General features: G+C 41.4%; 1 protein-coding gene across 2 annotated transcripts in view; it reads right to left on the reverse strand.

Moving 5' to 3' along the window:
- The window catches only part of usp43b (ubiquitin specific peptidase 43b), an 85,155-nt gene that overhangs the window by 53,290 nt on the left and 17,581 nt on the right, over window positions 1-14,284 (reverse strand). The gene's annotated exons all lie outside the window — the stretch shown is intronic.

The raw sequence follows: 14,284 nt of genomic DNA on the forward strand, positions 1-14,284 counted from the left end.
TTGGACGCTTAATAAATAAACTCTCATACGATGTGAGAGTGTAATCAACCTTTTTGAAGGAAAGTGTGATTTTTTTTCTGTTAGCTAACAACCAGCTGTTTTTTGTTTTTTTTTTTAGCTAGCTTTGTGTCAGATGCCCGAAGACAGGATGGTTGCATGTCTAATTTTCTGAGTAACTGTAAAAATACCAGGAATAAATCAACATGTTTACGCACGTTTTTGTGTGCTAGAGCCCTGACTTCAGTTTAGGAGACGAGGCTTGAGGTAAGGAGGAAGTGGATGAGGTGGAAATGAAGGAGGAAACAGAGCAGCGTTAGAGGAAGAGAAAGAAAATATACTGTACATGTACAAATGTTAAACAGCCGATTAGGTGTTAATCAATGTCCATCTCGGTCACTGAACAAAGGCATTTGCATGTTTTTACTTTGCTTTTTAAAAAACCTTTAAAAGAGCGCTCCGTCCTAAATATAACCCCTTCAAGAAGCCTTTATTTTTATTTTATCAAATTCTTACAAATGGGAGGAAGCTGGCCTTGGATGGAGATAAAAGTAGAGAAGTTTAAAAAAAGGAGTGAGCAGCCAAAGAATTGCAAGGTCACACTAAATGTGTGGGATGAAACACGCTGGGAGGATCATAAGCAATGCTGACGACACAACTATGTGAACAATCTTCTGCATCAGTTTGCAGATGAATTCATGTTTTCCTAATTACAAACCATAAGCAATAAACATTTGAATAATGTGCCTTTCACTTCATAATGCTGCCAAAATGTATAGATCTGTTTGGCTGTGTGCGTAAACCAAAGTTATGTAGCGGGCTGAGAAGAACACAGTAGTAGTGTTTGTTGTGCTTTAATGCCTAGTGCATCATATTTGATACACAGAAAGAGACTTCTGCATCATCAGTGTAATCCCCCCCATGAAAAACCTCAATAAATGACAAAATACATTAGAAAAAAAGAAAATATGAAAATCGTTTTTTAAAATTTCTCAGCAGGTTTAATAAAAACTCAGTACACTGAATTTTCTGGCAGTTATTTGATGGTTTAGGCTTTAAAGGGGTTAATAATGACACACTTTAACTAAAATTTAAAAGTGCTGAACGTTATGACACGTAGTCACACAGTGATATTTCTGTGCTGTATTGACTCATTCACACCTTTTCAGGCAGGGAAAATAAAAGCTGGAAAACATTCTTTAAGTGGTTCTGCTTTAAAAGGGCATAATGTGGCATACAGACCTGCTGCTAGCATTCCTCTGCTCAAACGCTATCAGTCCCACAATAGCCTGGTGTAAAAAGTCAGGTACTTGAGACTGCATTAAGTCATCATATCATCTCGGTGCTTTTTACGCCGGGCTGGCAGAGCCAAATGGAAATGCACTCTCTGAGCCTTCTCTGTTGACCCACACTCTCGCTCTGTTTACTATTCCTCAAGTTTCTAGCTACTGGTCCCGTACTGGCTGCCGCTGTTCCCAGGCTGGCAGCTGGACCATGACGTCCCCTCACAAACAAAGTTAAAAAAGGGGGTTTTGAATTTCTAAAGGGGAGAGGGAGGTGGAGGGTGTGTGCGTTTGTTTGTCTGTGAGGTGCACTCAGAGTAACGGAAGACTCCTTTGCAGTTTGCCAGCATTTCCAAATGCTGACTTTATTCTTCTGAAAGCATTTGAGCTCACAGAGACCCCAGCCTGAAACCTGACCACCCTGCTGCACTGTGCTTTAAGAGGAGCACAATGACAAACCTCTACCTCCTCTCTTTTCATGGAGTCGAGGAGCTTTCATATCTTCCTGTCACGGGAGGATTAACCAAAAGCGGAGGTTCAACACGGCTGATCTTCCAGTTACCGCTTTATGTACAACAAGCAGTGAGAGCTCGAGAGTGCAGCCTGTCGTGCATTTGCATTTCGAGCTGACATCAAGCGCAGCATTTTACTCCCTCTTTTTCTTCCACATGCTTGCTAATGGATTCCACTGCTATCTTTATGGAGAGATAAAAAGCAACACCGAGGCCACAGAGTTCAAACACAGTTGGTCTTATCACCTCTCTGGAAACCCATGCCCTGCCGTGTCAGTAGACTGCAAGGCGTTAGATGTGTGCTAACAGTAGCTGTTGACGGCGTGGACATTTAAACACAGTGAGGAAGTGGGGGCAGCTTATGTGCCTTCTGATATGGGGTTCTGAAGAGTTATCTAAATGATCGTGGTCAGATATCAGTTCCCACAGAGGAAGCTGCGTCTGCTGCTGGTTTAAGAAATTGTTTTACAGGTTGGGAAATGACCCCAGCAGAACAGGGGGGCCATCTCAAGGGATGGCATGCACAAGTCTGAAATTGAGATGCTATCTTTGAAATTGCTTGTCAGAAAAATGTGCCATCTTTAAACCTGATAAAACTGTAACTAAACAGACAGGCAACAGAGAGAGAGAAAAAATCCACCCAGCTATTTATAGAGCCACGAAGGAAAAGAGAGAAAAAAACCCCGATATAAAATATCACTACTTTTCTGACACTTACCTTTCAGTATTTGAAGCAAACACACACACAAATGTTCCCTACTCTTTACAAATATTTTCATTTTGCTTGTGTCTCATTACGACATTTGTGACAAGCAGAGGCTCATCCAAGGGGAAACTGTTTTACCAGTCCAGTTTAATTTTATTTTATTTACACAGCTGCTTTATATTGTAAGGTAAAGACTCGACAATAATACAGAGAAAACCCCAACAATCTGATGACCCGAGCACTTGGTGACAGTGGGAAGGAAAAACTCTCTTTTAACAGGAAGAAGACTGCAGCAGTGATAAGGAGTCAGGCTAGCAGCATTATGGCTTTCATTTGTACACGTACACTAGATTTACTGCTTTAAAGTCTCTTTTGGGTTGGTTTTGTGTTTATACCTAAAAAATATATAAGAAAGATTACTTGTGTATTCTCATTGGGACAGGTATGTAGAACTGTAGCCTAAGGTTTATATAGCTATCAATTTAGAGTGTAATGTAAAATTAATGTAATGAATGGCATAACAAATTACTTTCTCCAGGGAGTATGTATGATAAAAAACTGCACTGCTTTTTTATGACAAGTTATGCGTAATGTGTAATACATTACTTTTTAGAGTAATGACCCCAAGACTGGGCCTAACCTCGTTGGAAAACTCAAAAGTAAAGTGTGGAACAATTCACACATTTAATGCTCAACTTGGTTGTGAACTGAGGACAGCTGTCTAATCTTCACCCTGCAGGAGGAGGGCACATCATCAGCACAGAAGGTACCTCTGCTAGCTAGCCAGCTAACAGCAACAGCTTTGTTAATGTCATGTCAAGGCAGACCGTGTGGAGTGGAAAGCAGTGGACCCAAATACAGATGAACAAAATGTGGAAACGTAACTGTATTATAACAAATGCCGTGCCTTTTATTGATGCCGAAAAACAGGAGATGAACCAAACATAAAAAACAGACAAATGAGAAACTAACCACAAAAACCTAAACTGGGGAAACTAAATACACAAAAACCAGGAACACTAGGAAACACACAAATACCTGAGACATGGGACGTTAGTGATGGATGATAAGCAGACAATCAGAGGAAGACAAAGTGCTTAAATACACAGAGGAATAATGAGGGAATGAGACAGCAGGAGAGCATAGCTGGGAGTAATCACGTACAACAAGACTGTGAGGAAGCAAAGCTGAAAACACTAACATAGCACATGAGACCGTCAAAATAAAACAGGAAACATGAGACACGGACTTGACACTGAAACGATGAGAAGCACAGACATGAAAGCATAACTTGATTAAACGTGACAGAAGGAACACAGGGGAGACAGAAACCTAAAGACTAGAAATCACCATAAATACTAAGGAATAACTAAAAGAGCCAGAAATACAACACACTGAGAAACCACTAAATCACAGCGCACTGGGTCACCAGACCCCGGACATGTCAGGCATTAATGTTCCACCATTAACATTACTGTTAGTATTAACTGTGGTCTTCAATAGAGAAAATATGTGTAGCTATAGTTTCTTTTTATTTGAAACAACATTGCTAAGAATTGAAGTCAGATTGAAGTCATTTCAATCTGGGCTACCTTTTAACAGCAGGTTCCCTCGTGGGGCTAGTGCTGACCTATCACTGGTGGCAGTGCTTCTAACGTGACTGCATCCCTGTGGCTGTTAGGCTGCTGTTACACACTGGGTCTTCATAGTTTTACATGGTAACACAAGAAGGGTGGTATCACCCCACCCTTCTTGTTGCAACTGACCAGTCATATATCTGTGATATTGTAGCCTTGTAACTGTGTGGACAAAAACAATAACATGGCTTGTCCCTAAGTAGAAGTAGGATGAAAAAAACACAGGGTCATGGTGGATACGTGGGCCACACATGAGACTTTCACCCAGAAGAATGGAGCTTGTGTCCCGCGTCAAACTTGAGGTCAATGATAGTTGTTTTGTTTTTTCAGTTTGACTCAGTTTAGCCACCAAAACTACCTGAATAGATTTTGAAAATAAAATTCTGGATGAAAATTTTCTTCTGTTTCTTTGATGTCATGGGAATGAGAATGTGTTGGGAACACAATGTAGCGCGTTTTCAATCCAGATCTGTTTGAACTGGTGAATTCTGATGCATTTTCAATGTGAAGACTGTTAATTTAGCTGGACCAAAAGGAAAAGGAGAGTCTCAGAGTGCATATGGACTTTGTTATGGATACTTTAAAGTAAATTCTTTTGATTTTGGCACACTAATCCAGTATTAAATTAATCTGGTAAGGGGAACTCCAAAGAACTGGCCCCTCTGACTTATAGAGTCAGTCAGAAGAAGAACACTGCCAAGAACAAACTAAGTTGCTAAGCAGAGAAAAGACCCCAAAATGAAATCGAAATAAAAACCAAGGCCAGTCATATCTACAAAAGCAACACTGGGAAATGTAAACACAAAAATGTGCAGCTGCCAATATCCGAGATATGTAAAGCCTGAGAATTGTCTACCTCTGCTTAATTCAATAAGCCTCAATGCCAGGAGAGGGGCATGTGCCAGTGCCTGAGGAGCAAGGAGTAAATTAAAACTCAAATCCCTCACCCTGGCACCTTGGAGTGCTGTAATTGATTTCTGGGATTTAGATAAATGACAAAGATACGGCACGCAACTGAGTGGTGGGCTGGAGGCCGGCCGCCAGCTCAGCACTGTCAGCAGGAGGCCAGAGTTCACGAAGTGTGATTTTTTTAAGTCGGCTGAAAGAAGAACAGAGAGTGAGGCCACAATGATTGAGAGCGAGTCGTGATAAGCAAATTGTTGTGCGGTTGGCTGCTCAGCATCAGACAGCCGCCTGGAAAGAGTCAATTTCTAGAAAAATCAGAGAACGCTAGCTGATTTAAAAGCAGAGGTCAGGTTTCTGGGTAGTTACTCATGCTGGAAACAAAAATATGTCATTGCCTTAGTGTAAGTACATTACTGACTAGGATTGTGATGGTGTATTAAATGGATTCCAATCGTTTGGTTTGGTAAATAAAAAAACATCTTATTTTGCTATGCCCTTTAAGCCAAACATTTACAACATGCTGACAGCGCTGGCCGATTCATGTCTGAGTGACACGACAGGCACAAGTGACGTTCACTATGTCTAAGTGATGATATAAAAGTCATGTTTCATGTTACTGCAAAGCTTTAAAAGCTGCAGCTGCAGCCACCCTGCATCCAGCATGCCAGAAGCTGAGCAGACACTCTGCCAATTTTAAGAAATGTGTATAATGTGTTAACTCACACTACATACTGAGTTTATGCTATGCTCATGGTCTGAATTTGCAACATCACAGTGCAGAGCTCATATTCAGCAGAAATACCAAGGCTCTGCATTCTTATTGTTTTCTGTGCAATAATAATATACCTGTGATACAAAGGGTCATACCAAAAGAAGAACTTTATGTAATGTTACACCACTTGTAGAAGCTGCTTTTGGAAGTTTGCCTATAGTGTTTTAGGCACCCTTGGCAAAAGCACTACATTTACTCACAATACGTTTCAGCAGTGTGGATGTAGACACCGATGACTAGCGTACTACCACATCTCTGTTAAAGACTGTTGACTGCTGGACATCTGTACTTCAGCACGAAAGCCTGAAATCACACAGATTAACAGTGCACTCTGTCCCATCGGAGAGGCTTTCAATAATTCACCCCCCAAAAAAGCGTTGCTGGGAGTGATTCATCTGTGAGTGGATCCACTGTAAAAGAACTCAGGCGCTTTTACTCCACTGTGGCGAAAACCCAGGAAATGTGGCACCCCTCCCATCCTAACAGACCACCCATCTCATCCTGATGGGGGGAGATGATCGTATAGGAGGGGGTGAGTGTTCTTAGTAATGGCCCTGATGTGAATAATTTAAACAAACCCTGGAAATGCACAGGAACGGACACTGGAGAAAGCACTATGAGGAAGTGATTGAGAACAAGCCACAACAGCACCTAAATCCCCATGGCGATCGTAACAGAGAGGGTCAGAAAAGGATAGACAGCGATATAGGGCAGCTGTAAAGACACACATATGCATGCATTTATTGATATAAGTAGTGAGTCAGTAGTGTACTCAGCTGACAAAAAGACTGTTGATAAATAATGGACGGTTTCTTTCAACACCACCTGCTGTTGCACGGTTATCTCTCTATAAATAGTCTCAATAACTGATTCTGGGAGCTTTTCTCTCTGACCCTTTTGGCCCATTACATCCTCCCCAGGCGATCGCTCGTCGTGGGGTACATTCATATTTATTTGCTCAGCGTCCAGACATGAGGGCTTGGACTCTAAGTGACCTCATGGTTGTAACTGAATGGCGGCTATGCGCTGCACATCTTAACAGTATAATGGCTTCAGTCTGCTCTAGTTTTGACTGACTTTGATCTTCCACAGTTTCTACAAATCAGAAATGATCAAGACAGCCTGTGCTGCTAGGCAACAGCCACGGAAACATGTACACTGCTTAAAAAAAAGTTAAAGAAAAACTTTGAAAACATCAGATCTCAATGGGGAAAAATTAAGCTGGATATCTATAAGGACTGGGTAAGGTGTAAGAAACAAAAGGATGCCACATTGTTTGATGGAAATGAAAATTATCAACTTCACAAGGCTGAATTCAAAGGCAACTCGAAAATCAAAGTGCAAAAAATAATGGAGCAGGCTAGTCCAGTCTAACAGTGGGTCTAAGGATGTTATCCTGATACCTAATGGCACCTGTCTGCATCTTTTTCTTTCTCCCGCTCTCTCTCATCTATCTTGTCAATGACCCTCACCAACCTGTCCTCCCATCTGCCATCTGTTTGTGTAGCAGCTTAGTCTACCACTGCCTCATGAAAACCTTGGAGCTCAGTTGCAATAAGATGCTCATCCTTGAAACACCTTTTTGGGTTTCAGTTACTACCATCTTCACCACTTCTTCAATCATGTGCTGTTAGAGATTTGCTTCTATGCTTCTGAAATAATCAAGTAATCAATTGGCTTTGTTTTGCATCTTATATGTTGTCATGGCAATGACATCACTTTATGGATGGATAAATTGATCAGTAGATAAAATAAAGCATTTGATAGCTGCTCTGGTCTGTGAGACTGAGAGATACAGATTTATAGATGAACATTTCTTTTTTTCCCAGCTAAGGTGGGCTTGCGTCACCGTGCATCAGGAGGACAAACCTCTCTACTACTTGAGCTGGAGCCACAACAATAGGCGTTCGCCCGACATGAGGCCAAGTTGTCAACTCTTTGCACTGAGGGGGAGGGGTTTCACATTACACTAACCAGTCACTGAACATCAACGTCCCCCTGCTTTACAGCCATGGTGCAGCAGTGCTAATCAATAGCATTCCCACAGCATTCACTGGACTGATTACTTTTCAGCAGAGAAAGCGCTGTTTCCTTTCACAATGCCACATGAATTACTCAACAGAGCAGTGTGTGCTGATTCAAAGTTCTGGACCAAGGCAGAATAGACAGATGACATGGATTCTAATATTTCTTCTTGTGTTGTGCTGTCAATGGGTTTTGCAATTTTCTTCACATTCAGATCATCCTATCATTTTCCTGAGCTATCACCAATAACAGATCCACTGCTCCCACTCGCCACACAAACAGTGCAGAGTGGGAGCATGAACCTGTGTGAGATATGGACATGTGACACACTCTCCAGATGCTTCATTACATACACCTTGCTAGCACTTGGTTGAGCCCCCTGACGCCTTCAGAGGTGCCCTAATTCTTCATGTCATAGATTCAACAAGGTGATGGAAACATTCCTCAGAGATTTTGGTTCATATTGACCTGACTTGTTGACTTGTTGGCTGAGAATTTCCCAAAGGTGCCCTATTGGAGTGAGATCAGGTGACTGTGGAGGCCATTTGAGTTTGAACTCATCGTCATGTTCAGGAAGCAGGTTTGAGATGATTACTTTGTGACATTATCATTATTATCATTATCTTTAATCCAAATTCTGACCCTACCATCTGAATGTTGCAACAGAAATCAAGCCTGTGTGAACAGCTTCTTGTTGCTAGCTGACTGGAATAACACCCGTCATGGTCTTCCGCTGCTGTAGGCAGCATGTCTGATGGTTCAGGATTTGGCTTGTTGTGTGTTCAGAGATTCGTCCAATTGTTACGCATACCACAGCTGTAATGCGGGATTATTTGAGCTACTGTTGCCTTTTAATCGGCTCAAAGCACTCTGACCATTCTCTGACCTCATCAAAAAGGTATTTTCAACCAGAGAACTGCTGCTCAATGGATACTTCAAAGTTCAAAGTTAAGTTTTGAATTTACTTTAAAGGCAATTCACTTGCTGGGCCCATGTCCGCATTTTAGGTTTAACAGCATTTTAGTAGGTAAAGGTGATTGGCTTGGACATGAATTGAGCTGCAGTTTGGAGAAGGCCTCGAAGGGGACTGGCAGCATCTCCCAGGCAGATCCTCATGTACTAAATAGGCACATCATCCGACGTGCAAACAGCATAGTGAAAGGCACTTTCCACCCCTCACATGCATTGTTCTCCCTCTTCCCATCTGGCAGTAGTAGTATAGTACTGTATAATATAGTACTGTATAGTTAGTAATTAGTACCTTTTTATCCCTTAATTTTACCGAAATTTAGCATGTTATTTATTTGTAATTTCTAGTTTTATATCTCTTGGAGATATATCTTTTATATACACCATGAGGGGCTTGGGGTGAAACAGCCTTGTTGTAAGCTGTATGCTGTAAGCTCTGTATACTGTTGTATTGACAATAAAGCTCTTGAATCTTGAGAAGTGAAGAAGTAAAAGAAAAAGGGGAGAGAGGATGGAGCACGTAAATGATAATGAACAGCTTGTAGAACTGGGGTAACCTATGTAGATGAGAACCGGAAGGAGCATGTTTGCAGGCGTGGTCGCGCTCCTGAAATTCTCCAGAAAAACCAAAACAATGAACTACGTGTGAATAAAACTAGCAAATACGTGATATTCTTTCTGATTTTGAAAGACATTATGTAAAATTATGTAAAAGCCACTGTGAGGGAGCTTTGTGTACTTGCTCTGCTAGTCTAAGTACATCATGACAGCAGAACACAGACCTATAAATGGATTTCATCATCATCATCATGATTATCATCATCACCAGATGGTAGAGAATGGGCTTTCAGCAAAAGAAATGAAAGCGACAGAAGGAAAAAATGATGCATCAGACAGACACGGTGACACGAGAACAAGCCAAGATGCAAAGCTGGTCAGAAAGCAGGCTATAATCATGTGGCCTAAAAGGTCTTGGTGTGGTGTAAACACGGTGTCTGAGTGACAGGTGCAGCATATCCACTAACCACGCTGTGAAAGACTAGGTAGTGTTTCTATCTTTCTGTTTGTTTTGCTTTGTGTTTTTAACCATTCAGTGTCATACGAATGAGTCATATTTTTAAAGCAGGTCATGAGCTGACTGTTATGCGTAACACTGAATAGGACATCAGTTTTGACAAAACAGCCCTTGCCCCAATAATTTGACCTCGGCGTGAGTCACAAAAACGAAGGACACTGACTAAGGGCTGCAAAAAGTAGAGCTTGATTAAATAAAAAGTGATAAACGATGAATCCTGGTTTCTCTCCATTTTTTTATTTACTTGTTTTTAGCTTTGTATTTGTGAGCTGAGCACTTTTTCTTCTCAGCAGTTGGTCACCTGTAAAAGGAATATCCCACACTTTAGTATCTGCTGCTGCATTTCTCTGTCTGACTTTAAAGGCCCTGCTGGAATTATACTTCTTGTTTTTAACCAGGTAATGAACTGAAAGATCTTTGTACCAGTGCCTTAAGACACTCACAGGCATAATGTGTCTTTCAGTGACTGTCTGCATTAAGAGTGAACTTGATCAAGACCGATCCTGTGCACAGGAGCTAACGCTGATCCAACACACACTTTGAAATTATTTAGTTAGTTTATTTTCTTGCAGAGAGAAAGAAAACTGATGAATAGTATGTTCAGTAAAATGAAGGTAAAAATTACTGTACACCAGCGGATGTAATGTAATGTACGTTCATGTCACTGGGAAAAAAGTGATTCATGTCTCTTTGAAGGTATTTCAAAAAATGTCATGGTCTCTGTGTCTCCTTGGTGGACCTAGGTTTCAGGCTACATGTTGATTTTAGTTTGTGTCTCTCTCCCCCTCGCTCTCCTCTCTCTCACCTGTCTGCCTCTCTCACCAGCTCAGCTGGGCTCCCGCCCTTGGCCCACGCACCTGCCGTGAATTTACCTGATGACCTGGACTCCTGGGCTATTTAAGCTCAGGACTCAGAAGGCTTCTTCGCTGGATTGTTAAGTTACTCTTGTCAGTACAGCCCCGATAAACCCTGTTTCTTGTGTGATTACTCTGTTTATGCTAACCGCAGTTCTCTTGTGCTTAGGGCCTCGGACTCGTCTGGTACCCCCAATCTGTTTCCCTGGTGTGGCGTGGAGTAGAGTGAGAGTGAGTGTGCTGAAAACAAATACAAGAGGAGCGAATGAGCGGAGTGTGTTTTGGACCGTTGCAAATCCTTGCCCCGTACACTGTATATACTTTCACGTGGTGTTAATGAACATTTACAATGAAGTGATGCGGAAACATGAAAAGTGTAATGTTTCCAGAAGTTCCCTCCCTGTACTCTGAGAAAACACAATCATGTTGCCACCACTTAGCCTGAAGAACTTGGTGTGGTTGTGATATATTTGGTTAGGTTTAAAACATGACAAAGAGAAAATCTCAGGAGTCAAAAGTGGTTACACCCTTTAGTAGGACGCTTAAAGCAAATGTAACGACTGAAAATACAGATAAAGTCGGTCCACTGATAAGGCCCCCGCTACTGTTTAAGAATAAACCTGCAGTTAAAGCTGGATGATATAACAGATCTCAATTTTGTTCATGTGGAGCGAGTTACAGAAAAAGGCTTATCCACATTTGGTGAACAGGGTTTACTTGATAATGTCAATAATTTTACAAGATATTAAAAAATCCCAGAAAATATAACATAGCGTTATTCATCCGAATATGAGCAACAAACATGTCACAGTTACTTTTGTTTAAGTGGAGAAGATAGGTACGTCAAGTCTTTTCTAAAGAGTTTATGGTGTCAATCACCAGTTTCAAGTCTTATTGACTACAACTGTCATGATCCTGGGCCATGTTGGCCCAGCATTCTTAGTTTCATGTATTTTTGTATTTTGTTCCTTATGTGACTCCCCCTTGTGACGTTTACCCCCTGTGTGCCCCTCTGTGTATCTGTGAGCCCTCGTTTCCCCTCTTGTTTTATTCCCTGTTTTCCCCAGCCCGTTATGTCTGTGCTCTCCCCGTGCTCCCTCTCTCCTCCTGTCTGCGCCTCTGTGTACTTCCTGTTTTACTTTGACAGTCTCCCGTCAGTATGCGTCATGTTGTGTTGCTCCTGCCCTGTCTCGTTACGATTGTCTGTGTCAGCTGTGTTCCCCGTGTGCTCCCCCCTCCCTCGTTAAACCTCTGTGTATTTATGTTCGCGTCTCCCTCTGTTCAGTGTTGCATTCTCCCTCATTGATGGCCGTGTGTTTCTCTGTGTGCTAGTGTATTGCTTCCCAGTGTAGTTTCTTATCAGTTTGTTTCGCCGTTTCCCTCCAACAATAAAGCTGTGTTTTGAGTTCATTCCTGCCTCTGTGAGCTTGCGTTTGGGTCCACTTCTTGCCTGCCACACAGCCGAATCATGAAAACAACATGATGTTTCATTTGTTCTTTTTGTTTGCTTCACCTCTTCTCACAGCTGTAAATTACTGTCCCATTTAGAGTCCAAAAGGCCAAATGGGTCAAGGATATGGTGCGACTGATGAGTCTCTATCATATGAGCATGCAGTTTAAGTCAGTTTCTCTTAAGGATGGGCCCCACTAACCAACAGATGATGTCACAGTCTCTGGATCCATCTTTTGTTTACAGTCTATAGCATGAACCCAATGGAGCCAATTGTCACTCACTCTGCCTCACAGCTTTGTTCCTCTCTAAAATAGGAAATGGGCATAAAACAGACAGATGTTAAATCTTAAAACATACAAACAAAACCTCTGGGTGAAAAGGGTTCTTAAGATGAATTCTTCCAACTTTAAGTCGGAGAAGCTGAGAGATAAATTAATTCTAATGAAGGAAGGTTGGCCTCCTGAGCTGATGAGGTTTATTATTACCCTCCTGCTTCTGCTTCTGCGGCTGCTGCTGCTGCTGATTGTGGTGACACAGATGAGGATAAAATGACATGCGCATCAACAGAGCTACACAGGAGACTCTGGTACCCGTTTCATGGCCTTCAAAAACAGCATATACTGTGTTATAAAACAAGTAATGGAGCTTAACTCAATCACATTTTTAGTTCTGGATCGACGTTCTTTCTCCAGCGTGGCATATCTTGGTGAGGCTGGATTGATAATTACTGCTTTCCATTCATCTTTACAGGCAGCTTCAATTTAAATCAAGATAACACATTAAAAGTGGACCTGGCGTGACAGGCACACCTCCCTCCTTAAATTATTTCTATCAACAACTGTTTAAATCATTTCACTCAGCCTCTTTCAGGCAATTGAATTGACACACTCGCTGGAAAACCTCCACTCAGCAAATCTGAATCATTTAAATTGTTGGGGCTGGTGCTGTACGCCAATCAGACCCAGCAGGGTTGTGAATAATTTGTGTGCAAGTCAATCTCTTTATATTAAATAAAGAATCAGTGTGTTCATTTAACTAGATTTCTCTTCAGGTAAGATGAGGCGCTTCACTCGTGGCTCGTGTTTGTAGACCAATCTGTTAGAGTTCAAACAATGACTTTTAAAGCTTTAAATATTTTAGTTTGAATGTAATTAAACCCATCTAACCTCTCCGAGAACTCGCAATGACACAAAAGCAAACCCTAACCATGTTTCCTTTCATTTCAAAGCTCTCCACAACCTAATGAGAAAATGTCTTTCTGGGTTGGGCTGCATAGCATGAGAGCAGCTTTTATAGCAATGCCCTTAAACTGTTATTCAAACCACCAGTGATACATTGTTTGGTCTGGAGATGTCAGACAGTTAGAGTTTAGCTGTGTGTCTGCTGCAGTGAGCAAGCTCATGCCTACAAAAGTGTCTCTTTTTGCAAGAATCCAGCCTCTAAGACTGACAGACCGACTACAGCTAGATCAGCTCCTGTGCTGCTTCAGATATCAGTCCCTTATTGTGCTATTCCTTCCTATGACATGCTCAGAACTTAGCTAAACATTGTGGTTTCGGATATACATCATTGTTTTTGAATCATACTGACAGCTACAGTGCAACACAAGGGTTCAAAGATAAGGCCTGGGGGCCAGAATCAGCCCAGTGAGGACTCCACGCCAGGTTTCCTACTGATAAATAGCCCCATTGTAATTCATGCTAAACCAAAGTAATTAAATAACAGATAAACAATTAAATGACAGTCCATTTTTTAAAAACAAGGACATTTTCTATGACTTAACAAAAATTAAAGTAAAAAACTATCATAACTTTTTCTGCAATTTTACATCATGTTGTTTCATTGGTCCAGCCCACGTAGAAATGTGGATTATTAAACATTTTTTGTGTGTCTTTTTTAGATCAATATATCATTGAGTGGAAAGTGTTGTGAGCAAAGATTTCTTAGATTTCATACTACATTAGACTGGCCATATACTGGAGTTGAGTGTCTTGTAGTGGTAGAGTTGGAGCAGCAAGGAAAAATGTATTTATTTTGCTCCTTAGCAGTTTAGAGCCACTCATGTATCACTGGCATTACGCTGCAGTCCCGCAGC

This window comes from Simochromis diagramma, unplaced genomic scaffold (assembly GCF_900408965.1).
Source record: "Simochromis diagramma unplaced genomic scaffold, fSimDia1.1 OVJJ01000150.1, whole genome shotgun sequence".
Taxonomy (NCBI): Eukaryota; Metazoa; Chordata; class Actinopteri; order Cichliformes; family Cichlidae; genus Simochromis; species Simochromis diagramma.